The sequence below is a fragment of the Dendropsophus ebraccatus genome, chromosome 1, assembly GCF_027789765.1.
Source record: "Dendropsophus ebraccatus isolate aDenEbr1 chromosome 1, aDenEbr1.pat, whole genome shotgun sequence".
Taxonomy (NCBI): Eukaryota; Metazoa; Chordata; class Amphibia; order Anura; family Hylidae; genus Dendropsophus; species Dendropsophus ebraccatus.
In genome coordinates this window covers 82,304,229-82,317,591 of record NC_091454.1, presented here as the reverse complement: position 1 = coordinate 82,317,591, position 13,363 = coordinate 82,304,229, and the positions used below count along the sequence as shown (strand labels likewise).

General features: G+C 43.0%; 1 protein-coding gene across 2 annotated transcripts in view; it reads right to left on the bottom strand.

Annotated features, from left to right (window-relative positions):
* The window catches only part of NTS (neurotensin), a 232,060-nt gene extending 218,980 nt beyond the window's left edge, over positions 1-13,080 (bottom strand). For both annotated transcript variants that reach the window (XM_069955717.1, XM_069955718.1), the window contains exon 1: positions 12,966-13,080. The gene's annotated coding sequence lies outside the window, so the exon portion shown is untranslated. The remainder of the gene's footprint in view (positions 1-12,965) is intronic.
* Positions 13,081-13,363: the final 283 nt, after the last annotated feature.

Genomic DNA, 13,363 nt, shown 5'->3' with positions numbered 1-13,363 from the left:
GGCCAAGCTAAAGGTATTGTTTCATCTGAGTTAATCAGTGGAATTAGTTTATACCTGTAGTGCATAGTTGGATGGGTTCTGTATACCCACAATGTATAGTTTTAGGGGTCTCGCATATCTGTAGTGCATAGTTGGGGGGCTGTATACCTATAGTGTATAGTTGAGGGAGGTCCTGTATACCTGCAGTGTACAGTTGGTGAAGGTCCTGTATACCTGTACTGTATAGTTCGGGGGTCCTGTATACCTGTAGTATATAGTTGGTGCTGTATACCTGTAATGTATAGTTGGTGGAGGTCTTGTATACCTGTAGTTTATAGTTTGAGGGTCCTGGATACCTGTAGTGTATAATTGGTGGAGGTCTTGTATACCTGTAGTATATAGTTCAGGGGTCCTGTATACCTGTAGTAAATAGTTTGAGGGTCCTGTATACCTGTAGTATATAGCTGGTGGAGCTCCTGTATACCTGTAGTATATTTGGGGTCCTGTATACTTGTAGTATAGAGTTGATGTAGGTCCTGTATACCTGTAGTGTATGGTTTTGAGGTCCTGTATACCTGTAGTGTATAGTTGGTGGAGTTCCTGTATACCTGTAGTGTATAGTTTTGGGGTCCTGTATACCTGTAATGTATAGTTTGGGGTCCTGTATACCTGTAGTATATAGTTGGTGGAGGTCCTGTATACCTGAAGTATAGAGTTGGTGGAGGTCCTGTATACCTGTAGTGTATAGTTTGGGGTCCTATATACCTGTAGTATATAGCTGGTGGAGCTCCTGTATACCTGTAGTATATTTGGGGTCCTGTATACTTGTAGTATAGAGTTGATGTAGGTCCTGTATACCTGTAGTGTATGGTTTTGAGGTCCTGTATACCTGTAGTGTATAGTTGGTGGAGTTCCTGTATACCTGTAGTGTATAGTTTTGGGGTCCTGTATACCTGTAATGTATAGTTTGGGGTCCTGTATACCTGTAGTATATAGTTGGTGGAGGTCCTGTATACCTGAAGTATATAGTTGGTGGAGGTCCTGTATACCTGTAGTATATAGTTTTGGGGTCCTGTATACCTGTAGTGTAAAGTTTGGGGTCCTGTATACCTGTAGTATATAGTTTTGTGGAGGTCCCGTGCACTTGTAGTGTATAGTTTTGTGGTCCTGTATACCTGTAGTGTCCTGTATACCTGCAGGGTTGTATTTACCCGTATGGCAGTGTTATTCAGTCACAGTGTGTCGGTATTGGTCAGGTCTGGTGTGGCAGTGTTATCCAGTCACGGTATGGTGGTATTGGTCAGGTCTGGTATAGCGGTGTTATCCAGTCACAGTATGGAAGTATTGGTCAGGTCTGATATGATGGTGTTATCCAGTCACAGTATGGTGGTATTGGTCAGGACTGGTGTGGCGGTGTTACCCAGTCACAGTTTGCCGGTATTGGTCAGGTCTAGTATGGCAGTGTTATCCAGTCACAGTATGGCGGTATTGGTCAGGTCTGGTATGACAGTGTTATCCAGCACAGTATAGCGGTATTGGTCAGGTCTGGTATGGCAGTGTTATCCAGTTACAGTATGGCGGTATTGGTCAGGTCTGGTATGGCAGTGTTATCCAGCACAGTATAGCGGTATTGGTCAGTTCTGGTGTGGCGGTGTTATCCATTCACAGTATGGCGGTATTGGTCAGGTCTTATATGACAGTGTTATCCAGTCACAGTATGGCGGTATTGGTCAGGTCTGGTATGGAGGTGTTATCCAGTCACAGTATGGCGGTATTGGTCAGGTCTGGCAGTGTTATCCAGTCACAGTATGGCGGTATTGGTCAGGTCTGGTATGACAGTGTTATCCAGCACAGTATGGCGGTATTGGTCAGGTCTGGTGTAGCAGTGTTACCCAGTCACAGTTTGGTATACCTGTTGTGCCCTGTATATATATGTCCTATATAGATGGAGTAGGGGGTCCTGTATATACATGTACTGTATAGTTGGAGTAGGGGTTCCTGTATATACATGTACTGTATAGATGGAGTAGGGGGCCCTGTATATACATGTACTGTATAGATGGAGTAGGGGGCCCTGTATATACATGTACTGTATAGATGGAGTAGGGGGCCCTGTGTATACATGTACTGTATAGAAGGAGTAGGGGGCCCTGTATATATTTGTACTGTATAGATGGAGTAGGGGGTCCTGTATATACATGTACTGTATGGATGGAGTAGGGGCTCCTGTATATACATGTACTGTATAGATGGAGTAGGGGGTCCTGTATACATGTACTGTATAGATGGAGTAGGGGTCTACCAGTTATTACTGTGGATGTTGTGAGGCAGCTTCCCTAGCAACCATTGCTCCCTGTGAAAATGAAAGCAGTAATCCTATTGGTTGCTAAGGCTCCAACTGCCGTGTCTGCTGCAGCTAATTATATCACCTGTGTTTGCAGTGAGGAGATTTTCCCATTCATCTCTATGGGGCGCCTCTCTTTCCCCTCCCCCTCCCCTCCTGTACATTTGGCGGGGACGGGACCTTCGCAATAACCTTCCCGGGCACCCAATGTATCTGTGTGCCAAATTTGGGGTCAAACGGTTCAGGCGTTTGGAAGTCTATAGAGGACAGACAGACAGACAGACAGACAGACAGAAGGACAGACAGACAGACTTTGATTTTTATGATATAGATTGTTTACATGGTACACTGCATGGTACCTTATATATTTTGGCTTATGTTATGATGCGCAGTGTGAGGGTTTGTGAGCTTTACTGTCTATCGTGTTGCAAGCCCGGGGGACCTCTTTATTGTATGCGTCTCTCATAGTTGTGGATATTTAAATTGTTTTTAAATTGTGTATAGGGATCCTTGTATTCCTATGCCATTGTATTGTTATTTTCTTTGCTTTACAATATACTGTATAATAAAAGCTTGATGTTTTTGTACCTAGGACACCTTCTAAAAGGTTCAGAGGAGGGAACAAACTGAACATTTTGTATTTTTTCCCTCCCCATTCAGAATTTTTAAGTTATTTTAGGTTATTTTGGAATATAAATTGTGCGTAAAAATTTAGGTGCTAGCAACGTGTGTGGAATATGTTGGCACTATATAAACAACAAAATTTGTATAATTTTTTTTCCCATCCCAAGCTGGGATCCCTATTGACAGAAAATGAAGGACACATAGGCCCAGATTTATCAAAGGGTATAAAATATACACTGGTGTAAACAACCCACATCACAGCTCAGCCTTCAGCTCTGGTAAAATGAAAGCCGAGCTGTGATCGGTTGCTGTGTAAGGTTTACACCAGTCTTTATTTTACACCCTTTGATAAATCTCCCCCATAGTGTTGGGTAACATAGTAACATAGTAACATAGTAAATAAGGTTGAAAGAAGACTAGAGTCCATCAGGTTCAACCTAGTGAAACCCTACTGTGTTGATCGAGGAAAGGCAAAAACCCCCGCGAGGCAGACGACAATAGCCCCACCACAGGGAGAAAACTCCCCCCGACTCCAATGGCAACCAGAACAATCCCTGGATCAACGTATCACTGGAAATCTAATGCCCACAACTTGTAATATTATATTGTTCAAGCATCCAGGCCTCCCTTGAACTTATTTAATGAATCGGCCATGACAACATCATGTGGCAGAGAGTTCCACAGTCTTACCGCTCGTACAGTAAAGAACCCGGTAGTACTGTTTCCCATTTTTTCTCCTACGCAGTGGACCCTGGCCACTTGGTTGACAGGGGAGCTGGAGTCTGTACTCATTCATGTGAGTGAGGATAGCTGCAGTTTGTTACATGGGATCAAGGTGCAGATAAAAACGAAGACAATGCAAAGGTCAGACCCCCCCAGCTTAAAGAAATACCCAGGAAAATACATTTATTTATCTCTTTATAATTGTGTGTTCATGTAAGCTAAGCATTGTTTAAGCACTTTATAAAATGTCAGAAAACAAGCCAATATGCTCAAACGTGTTTTAAATATTAAATAGGAGCCATCTGTAGTGCTTTGGAACTGTTAATGGATGACAAAAGAAACTGTAATTATTTCAATAACACTGTTTTTTTTATTAATTTGAAACTAGCTGTTTTTCATACAATGGAATGTGTTCACGTGTTAGAAAAGTTAAAGGATTATCCAGGTTTTTCAAATTAAGGTTACACATCTGTTAAATCCCTTACTAATTCAGTATTTTCATGCTTTGGTAGTCCTTGTTGGTCCTTGATTATTTTTCCTGCACTGAAGATATGTTGTACATCTATGTGACCACTGCAGCCAAATACTGTCTTCAGAGGTGCTGCTAACATATATGGCACTGGACTACTGAGAGAGACAGTGAATGGCTGCAGTGGTCATGCAATGTAAATATATATATACAAGAACCCACCAAAGCATCAGTGTGCCACAGAAATCAGATTCCAGTGTACTCAAGATGGTGCTGACTTCCAAGAAGAAAAGCACTGTCCTGAAAGACTAATGAAAGCTCTGCTGGTGTACAGGTTTTTAGAAAATCTCAATATGCCATGTCAAGAGAAATGGGAAAGGCTTATACATTTAAGGCAGAATTCATTTTGGGGCAAAGTATATAATTTAGCTAGGACTATAAAGGATAAAGTAAAGCATTTTTTAAATCACTCATAAAATATAGTATTCAGCAGAAGATATTAGAAAATGGAAAATGGGTCGGTATTAAGTTATGCAAGATTTAAAGCTGAAAATGTGGATTTGGACCATCACTGGTGGGGATGTAGTCACTTAAAAGTGTACTAGGGTTAAATATTTCAAATAATGAATGTGTTATAAAAAGTTAGGATTGAGGAAGAGTATATAAATGCATTATAAGGGGTAACTAAGGGGCAGCAAATAAAAGGGGTTATATACAGACTCTTTTTCGTGACCCGGTCAATATTGTTAAGAAACTGGTTGACCACTGAGACTCCCACGGTCAGGGAAAGGAAAGTGGGCAGTTTATTATTAAGATACAAGACTTAGCATAATAGGAATAATGATAGGGGGATCAGACTAAGGGTGCGTTCCAGTGTCGGATTAAATGTACCCTGGGCCCCGGGCTGTCCACCCAACCTGACCCCCCCCCCCCCCCCCCCCGGTCCATCAACAACTTACGCCTGTGTACCTGTCAAAAAGCCCTTTTTCTCTCAGGTTAAGTGGTGGATGAAGTAGGGAAGGAAAGGGGGGTTACTTGGGTTACTAGGAGGAAGCAGTGTTAGTATTACGGCATAGAGCAGTGCTGCACCCCTACCAGATAATGTTCTACTGAATACAAAAATGTAACTTACAGATGACGTCTTCTTTGATCTGAGGTGCCACTTTCCTTTTCCTCTTCCTCTGGCCTGGACCGATGTTATGATTTCTTCCAGCTACAGTTCGTCTCATCAGAACCTGCCAGACAAACATCTTAGGCTCCGCACATTTCCAGCAACCTAATTCCCTGAGTACATATAATGTAGGAGATGGGACCTGCAGTCCTATGTAACACCACAGATAACACAGTGATATCTCTGAGTACAGATAATGTAGTAGCTGTCACCTGCAGTCCTATGTAATACCACAGATAACACAGTGATATCTCTAAAGAAAATATAATGTAGGAGAGGTCACCTGCAGTCCTATGTAACACCATAGATAACAGTGATATCTCTGAGTACAGATAATGTAGTAGTCACCTGCAGTCCTATGTAACACCACAGATAACATAGTGATATCTCTGAGTACAGATAATATAGTAGTCACCTGCAGTCCTATGTAACACCACAGATAACACAGTGATATCCCTCTGAGTACAGATAATGTAGTAGTCACCTGCAGTCCTATGTAACACCACAGATAACACAGTGATATCTCTGAGTACAGATAATGTAGTAGATGTGACCTGCAGTCCTATGTAACACCACAGATAACACAGTGGTATCTCTGAGTACAGATAATGTAGTAGATGTCACCTGCAGTCCTATGTAACACCACAGATAACACAGTGATATCTCTGAGCACAGATAATGTAGTAGATGTCCCTGCAGTCCTATGTAACACCACAGATAACACAGTGATATCCCTCTGAGTACAGATAATGTAGTAGTCACCTGCAGTCCTATGTAACACCACAGATAACATAGTGATATCTCTGAGTACAGATAATGGAGTAGATGTCACCTGCAGTCCTATGTAACACCACAGATAACACAGTGATATCCCTCTGAGTACAGATAATGTAGTAGATGTCACCTGCAGTCCTATGTAACACCACAGATAACACAGTGATATCCCTCTGAGTACAGATAATGTAGTAGATGTCACCTGCAGTCCTATGTAACACCACAGATAACACAGTGATATCCCTCTGAGTACAGATAATGTAGTAGTCACCTGCAGTCCTATGTAACACCACAGATAACATAGTGATATCTCTGAGTACAGATAATGTAGTAGATGTCACCTGCAGTCCTATGTAGCACCACAGATAACACAGTGATATCTCTGAGTACAGATAATGTAGTAGTCACCTGCAGTCCTATGTAACATGACAGATAACAGTGATATCTCTGAGTACAGATAATGTAGTAGTCACCTGCAGTCCTATGTAACACCACAGATAACACAGTGATATCCCTCTGAGTACAGATAATGTAGTAGATGTCACCTGCAGTCCTATGTAACACCACAGATAACACAGTGATATCCCTCTGAGTACAGATAATGTAGTAGATGTCACCTGCAGTCCTATGTAGCACCACAGATAACACAGTGATATCTCTGAGTACAGATAATGTAGTAGATGTGACCTGCAGTCCTATGTAACACCACAGATAACACAGTGATATCTCTGAGTACAGATAATGTAATAGTCACCTGCAGTCCTATGTAACACCACAGATAACATAGTGATATCTCTGAGTACAGATAATGTAGTAGTCACCTGCAGTCCTATGTAACACCACAGATAACACAGTGATATCTCTGAGTACAGATAATGTAGTAGATGTCCCTGCAGTCCTATGTAACACCACAGATAACATAGTAATATCTCTGAGTACAGATAATGTAGTAGTCACCTGCAGTCCTATGTAACACCACAGATAACACAGTGATATCTCTGAGTACAGATAATGTAGTAGTCACCTGCAGTCCTATGTAACATGACAGATAACATAGTGATATCTCTGAGTACAGATAATGTAGTAGATGTCACCTGCAGTCCTATGTAACACCACAAATAACACAGTGATATCTCTGAGTACAGATAATGTAGTAGTCACCTGCAGTCCTATGTAACACCACAGATAACATAGTGATATCTCTTAATACAGATAATGCAGTAGTCACCTGCAGTCCTATGTAACACCACAGATAACATAGTGATATCTCTGAGTGCAGATAATGTAGTAGTCACCTGCAGTCCTATGTAACACCACAGATAACACAGTGATATCTCTGAGTACAGATAATGTAGGAGAGGTCACCTGCAGTCCTATGTAATACCACAGATAACACAGTGATATCTTTGAGTACAGATAATATAGTAGATGTCACCTGCAGTCCTATGTAATACCACAGATATTACAGGGGACATGGGCACACTATAGGGGACACCCTGCATTACCCCCATAGTCCCCCTGCAATGCCTGAACACAAAAGAAAACAAAACAAACCAATATACTCACCTAATCCTGGCCCCGGTCTTCCCGTCTTCTCTCCTCTCCTCTCTTCTCTGCTCTCCAGCCTGTCAGCTGCCGCACGGATCCTCCAGCAGGCCCGATGACGTCATCACTGGCCTGCTAGAGGATCTGTCTGAGAGAGGCAAGTGAGATCCGCGCAGGGGAAGAGGAGGCTGCCTCCGTCAGCGCAGAGGATGTCAGTGAGGTCTGTAGAGGCAGTGGGCGGGGGGGGGGAAGGGTGTGGCCGGGGATTGCGCCGATTACATGGTCAGGGCAGGAGCTGGGCCTGCCCAGCAGAACCCGGCAGAGGCCAGCCCGCCCAGCAGAACCCGGCAGAGCCCAGCCCGGCAGAACATTACTCAGGGGCCCCCCACTGGGCCCCCGAAAGTGATGTTCTGCTCTGTTACATCCTAATGTGGGCGGCGTGGCATGGGCCCCCCGGAGCCTCGGGCCCCGGGCGGCCGCCCAAACCGCCCACATTATAATCCACCACTGGTGCGTTCACAGTTACAGGATCTGCAGCAGATCCGCAGCAGATTTGATGGCCCAGATTTGATTTGCTTTGAATCTGCAACTTCAAATCTGCACCATCAAATCTGCTGCATATCTTACTTAAGGGAGTATGCTGGCACTTGGGATACATTTTGGAGAAAAATATGATTAACTCATAGATTAGGTGATAAGAGATTTTGTGTGTGTGTGTGTGTGTGTGTGTGTGTGTGTGTGTAACCCCCCCCCCCCCTCCAAATCCACCCCTGCTGGAAAATCTAAGATGGAGAGGGGGTTGAGGGTCACAGATGTACGCAGGAGAAAATGGATGGATGAATTAATTAATTAATTATAGGAATACTAAAGTATGATGATTTGATGTAACTGGTAATTCGGGGGGGACACCAGACGTTTGTGATTTTGGGGGAGAATTGAAGCCCTGGGTGCGGTTGGGCATGGAATTCCCTCTGCCCATAAGGCTGGATTGAGTTGGAGGCAGGGCCGGATTAAAGGGAGGGCACCAGGGGCACGTGCTAGGGGGCCTCTACCAGCCCAAACCTGGAAGTGGCGTCTGGGAGCCAGTCCCACATGCAAAAAGCATGTGGAAACCCTACCTGGACACAGCACTTGCCACACTGCATGGTGTCCAGGGAGGGAGGTGTAGGGTTAATCCTGTGTAAGCATCTCCCTCCTGGCAGGCTCAGACTCCCCCCTGGTTGGTCTTTGAATGGATTCTTCCTGTCTAGCTTCCAGGTACCTGTCTCCTGCCGAGGTCCTCACTCGCCCCTCCCCCTCACTGAGGAGAGGACAGCGTGGGACCTCAGCAAGGAAACCTGATCTCTCCAGCAGGGATGTGACATCATGAAGCATGCTGGAGGATCTGTCACAGTGGCTTTCAGGCTGAAGTAACAGAAGAGCCAGAGGAGAGAAGACCTGTCATCTGCCCATATCAGGTGAGTACATGGCTTTGTTTTGTATTGGCACATAAGAGCAGGGATATATACTATAGGGGCATTTATCAGAGCAGGGGGCAAATACTATGGGGGCATATATCAGAGCAGGGGGCATATACTATGGTGGCATATATCAGAGCAGGGGTATATACTATGGGGGCATATATCAGAGCAGGGGGCATATACTATGGGGGCATATATCAGAGCAGGGGTATATACTATGGGGGCATATATCAGAGCAGGGGTATATATATATATATATATATATATAGCGCCTGTGTGCAGCATATGACATGTACAGTAGCCTGTGTGCAGTGTATGATACATATAGCCTGTGTGCAGTGTATGATATATAGCCTGTGTGAAGTGTATGATATATAGCCTGTGTGCAGTGTATGGTATATAGCCTGTGTGCAGCATATGACATATAGCCTGTGTGCAGTGTATGATATATATAGCCTGTGTGCAGCATATGACATATAGCCTGTGTGCAGTGTATGATGTATAGCCTGTGTGCAGTGTATGATATACAGTATAGCCTGTGTGCAGTGTATGATATATAGCCTGTGTGCAGTGTATGATATATAGCCTGTGTGCAGTGTATGGTATATAGCCTGTGTGCCACCTATGATATATAGCCTGTGTACAGTGTATGGTATATAGCCTGTGTGCAGCATATGATATGTAGCCTTTGTGCAGCATATGATATGTAGCCTGTGTGCAGCATATGACTTGTAGCCTATGTGCAGCATATGGTGTATATATAGCCTGTGTGCAGCATATGGTATATATAGCCTGTGTGCAGCATATGACATATAGCCTGTGTGCAGTGTATGATATACAGCCTGTGTGCAGTGTATGATATACAGCCTGTGTGCAGTGTATGGTATATGGCATGTGTGCAGCATATGGTATAAAGCCTGTGTGCAGTGTATGGTATATAGCCTGTGTGCAGCATATGACATATAGCCTGTGTGCAGTGTATGATATATATAGCCTGTGTGCAGTGTATGGTATATAGCCTGTGTGCAGTGTATGATAAATAGCCTGTGTGCAGCATATGATATGTAGCCTGTGTGCAGCTAAATATGCCATGATCCTTAGGGTATATTCACATGTACTATATCCGCTATAGATTCTACACAACCTTTAAATACTTTCTGGGTGCTCTTTACTGCTTCAGGTAGTTTATATGATTGGGAACTGAAGATGGGACCTAGACTTGCAAGTCCAGGTTCTGCCTGCGATTCACAAGTGCATATGCTAGCTGTGGTGGCTGACACAGTTGGCAAGAGAGCACAGAAAGTGCTAAAGTGCTTTGTTCTCACATTGAATTAAGTCGTAACACACCGCAATGCTCACCCCTCCCCCATCCTGTCTCTAGGGCCTGGCATCTTCCTCTGGACTGCAGCCTCTAGGGACCATCATATGCACAACATAGGAGGATGCTGAGCCACCTATATAGATTGCTGTATGGTTTATTTGTGGGGGAAGAAAATGGGGGGGCCCCAACAAAATTGTTGCCCAGGGCCTCCACCAACCTTAATCCGGCCCTGGTTAGAGGCTAGAGACTGTGGTTTGGAGGAAAGCACAGTTGAGTTCTCCCCTGATTGCAGCCCCTGGTTCCTGCCCATGGTTCCTGCCAGCAGTTGCTGCTGTCCCTGGTTACTTCCTGTAGTTCCTGCGGTTCCTGCTATCTGTGGTTTCAGCCTGTGGCTGCTGTCCGAGCCTGCCCTTCTACCTGTCTCCTATGATCACCTCGCCCACTGCCGCTAGCAAGCCAAGCCAGGGGTAGCGACCTGGGGGTTGCCTGCTGGAGCAAGCCCATCCCGCTTTGCGGTGGGCTCTGGTGAAGACCAGCATCCCCTTAGACTCTCTGGTGCTGTTTAGCCATCGCTAGTAGTGGTACAGCGGATCCACAACTCCAGTTGTTACATGAAGTCAACCAGTAGGGCTACATAAAACTTCAGTGTTGCCCTAGCCAGCCTATAAGGTTTGGCTGTTATATTCCTACAAAAAACAACTAAAAGTTATTTTGCAATAAATGCTTTTATGTGTTTTACGTTTTGAGACATCAGTCATATCATTTTATTATTTGCATTTAATGCTGTTTTTTTTTTATAGAGGCAAAGTGTATGAGGTTTATGGTCGACCATAAAATGTCTTCCAGTACAGTGCATAATTTGTGTTTGTGTACACATGGCTTTGTCAACTAGTAAATAATATTCTATAATGTGCATCTATGACCTGTTCTTTCACAAACCATTGTAGTTGTTCTAATTTTCTGCGATGTTATATCTTGTAGTTAGATACTTGGGGTTGTGTAATTGTGCATTTCTAGCTTCAATGTTCTTGTTATATTGACTGTATTATTTGTTGGAGTGCCTTGTAACGCTGTTGAAACATTATATCCCAGAAACATTATTTGATATGGATCGTTTCTGTTTAACAATCTGCTCCTCTGCACTTTATTACTAGCTTAATAGCTTTAGATATACCTAATGATGTTTACTTACCCTTTACATTGCACTTGCCAGTAGTTTTATTATCTTTTTGCACAGCTTGTGAACACACTTTAGATGCTAAAATGCTTTTTTGGTATTCACTTTTATCATGTACTTGTTATTTTAATGCTGATCTATTTAAAATCTTCCAGTTACATAACCACTAGGTATCACTTTTTTATATTTTGATATTTGTACACATCTCTCTTTCTATCTCTCTCATCAAAATAAATGAAGCAGTTGTATGTGAACGTACCCTTAAACCATTTTCATAAACTATATTTTTTTTGTAAAATGCATGTAAATCCTGCAAAGTGCTTCTCAATGCATTTTTTATATTTTAACATTGTGTTGCTTCCATTTTCAGCTGTTTTCAGTGGATGTAATGTACTATAAAATCTACATCAAATTAATAAAAGTACAATATGTATTTTCTTTGTTAACACAATGTGTTGTATCGTATAATACAGTATACACAAGTGGGCAGGCACCACTCAAGAATCTAGGCTAAGTGCTAGTCTTATCCAGACCCTAAAACAACAGATTTGTAACAAAAAGCAAAAAACAGGTCTGGAAAGAAGAAGCTCTGCACCTCAGCAATACAATTCATATGTTTTATTCAAATGCAAAAAGACACTTCTCCCACCTCTGGCCAAATATAAGTTACAGTGTGCAATGGTCCATCATACACAATAATACAGAGATAACAGCAAAATAGCATCACCAAAAATATACAATATAAAGTGCACCATGCAATCATCTGTAAACTGTCTATCCCTAATATCAAGTGCCATAAAGTGCCAAGTCAGCGACAGTATATACAAAAAAAATGACCAATAAAGAATATCTGTGGAAAAACGATAAAGATTTAGATCACCAGAAAGTAATATGGAACTGCTATCTCACAGATGGACCAGACCGATTAACCCCACACGTTCCATCACGTGGACTCTATCAGGGGTAAATGTCTTGTGCCAGAGTGGTAGTATATCCAGCAGTGAAGGAGGAGACAGCAAGTCCAAAAATGAAGATGAAAAGTATTTAATGATACACCAGTGTGCGATGTTTCGGCTAAATAAGCCTTTCTCAAGCAGTGATACAATACAATGCAAGCCAAGTAGTATTTATACACAAGTGAGGTAAATATCAATCAAGTGATCAGTGTCACATAATTATGTGAAAAATCCAAATCAAATATAAAGTGCAAAATCGATATGCATAAGCAAATACTGAACTGAGTACAGTGAACAAAAAATACATACAGTACATAAGGTTAATCATCAAAATCAACAGACACACGGTGTACAGAAAGCGTTAATAAGCAAGTTTTCATTATAACAACATAATTGGTAAAGAAAAAGAGCAATGTACGTACATTATACCAGGTGGTGGGATCCAGGGCCAGAACGCTGAGTGTGGAAGTTGCCCCAGCATTGCGTCACAGCAGTGCCACTCCAAGTGGATCACGTGACCCGACCCGTATCACATGTCCCTCGAACCGGGCCTGCGGCCGTATCACCTGACCACAGCCTGCACCACATGACCGGAGCAGCCGAACCCGGAAGTGCGCATGAGCCAGCCAGCCCAAATCCACACCAGGCGTCACTGAGCCCAAAGTAGCCATGTTGGATATGGGAAAATAGCCCTAAGGATTTGTGCACATAGACTTATCAATAAGCATAAAGGATTAAAGATCAAAATTACAAATAGAACAGTGGACTGGGCAGAAGATTGAATACTATAGGGACGGGTATAGGGATGTTGCATATTATC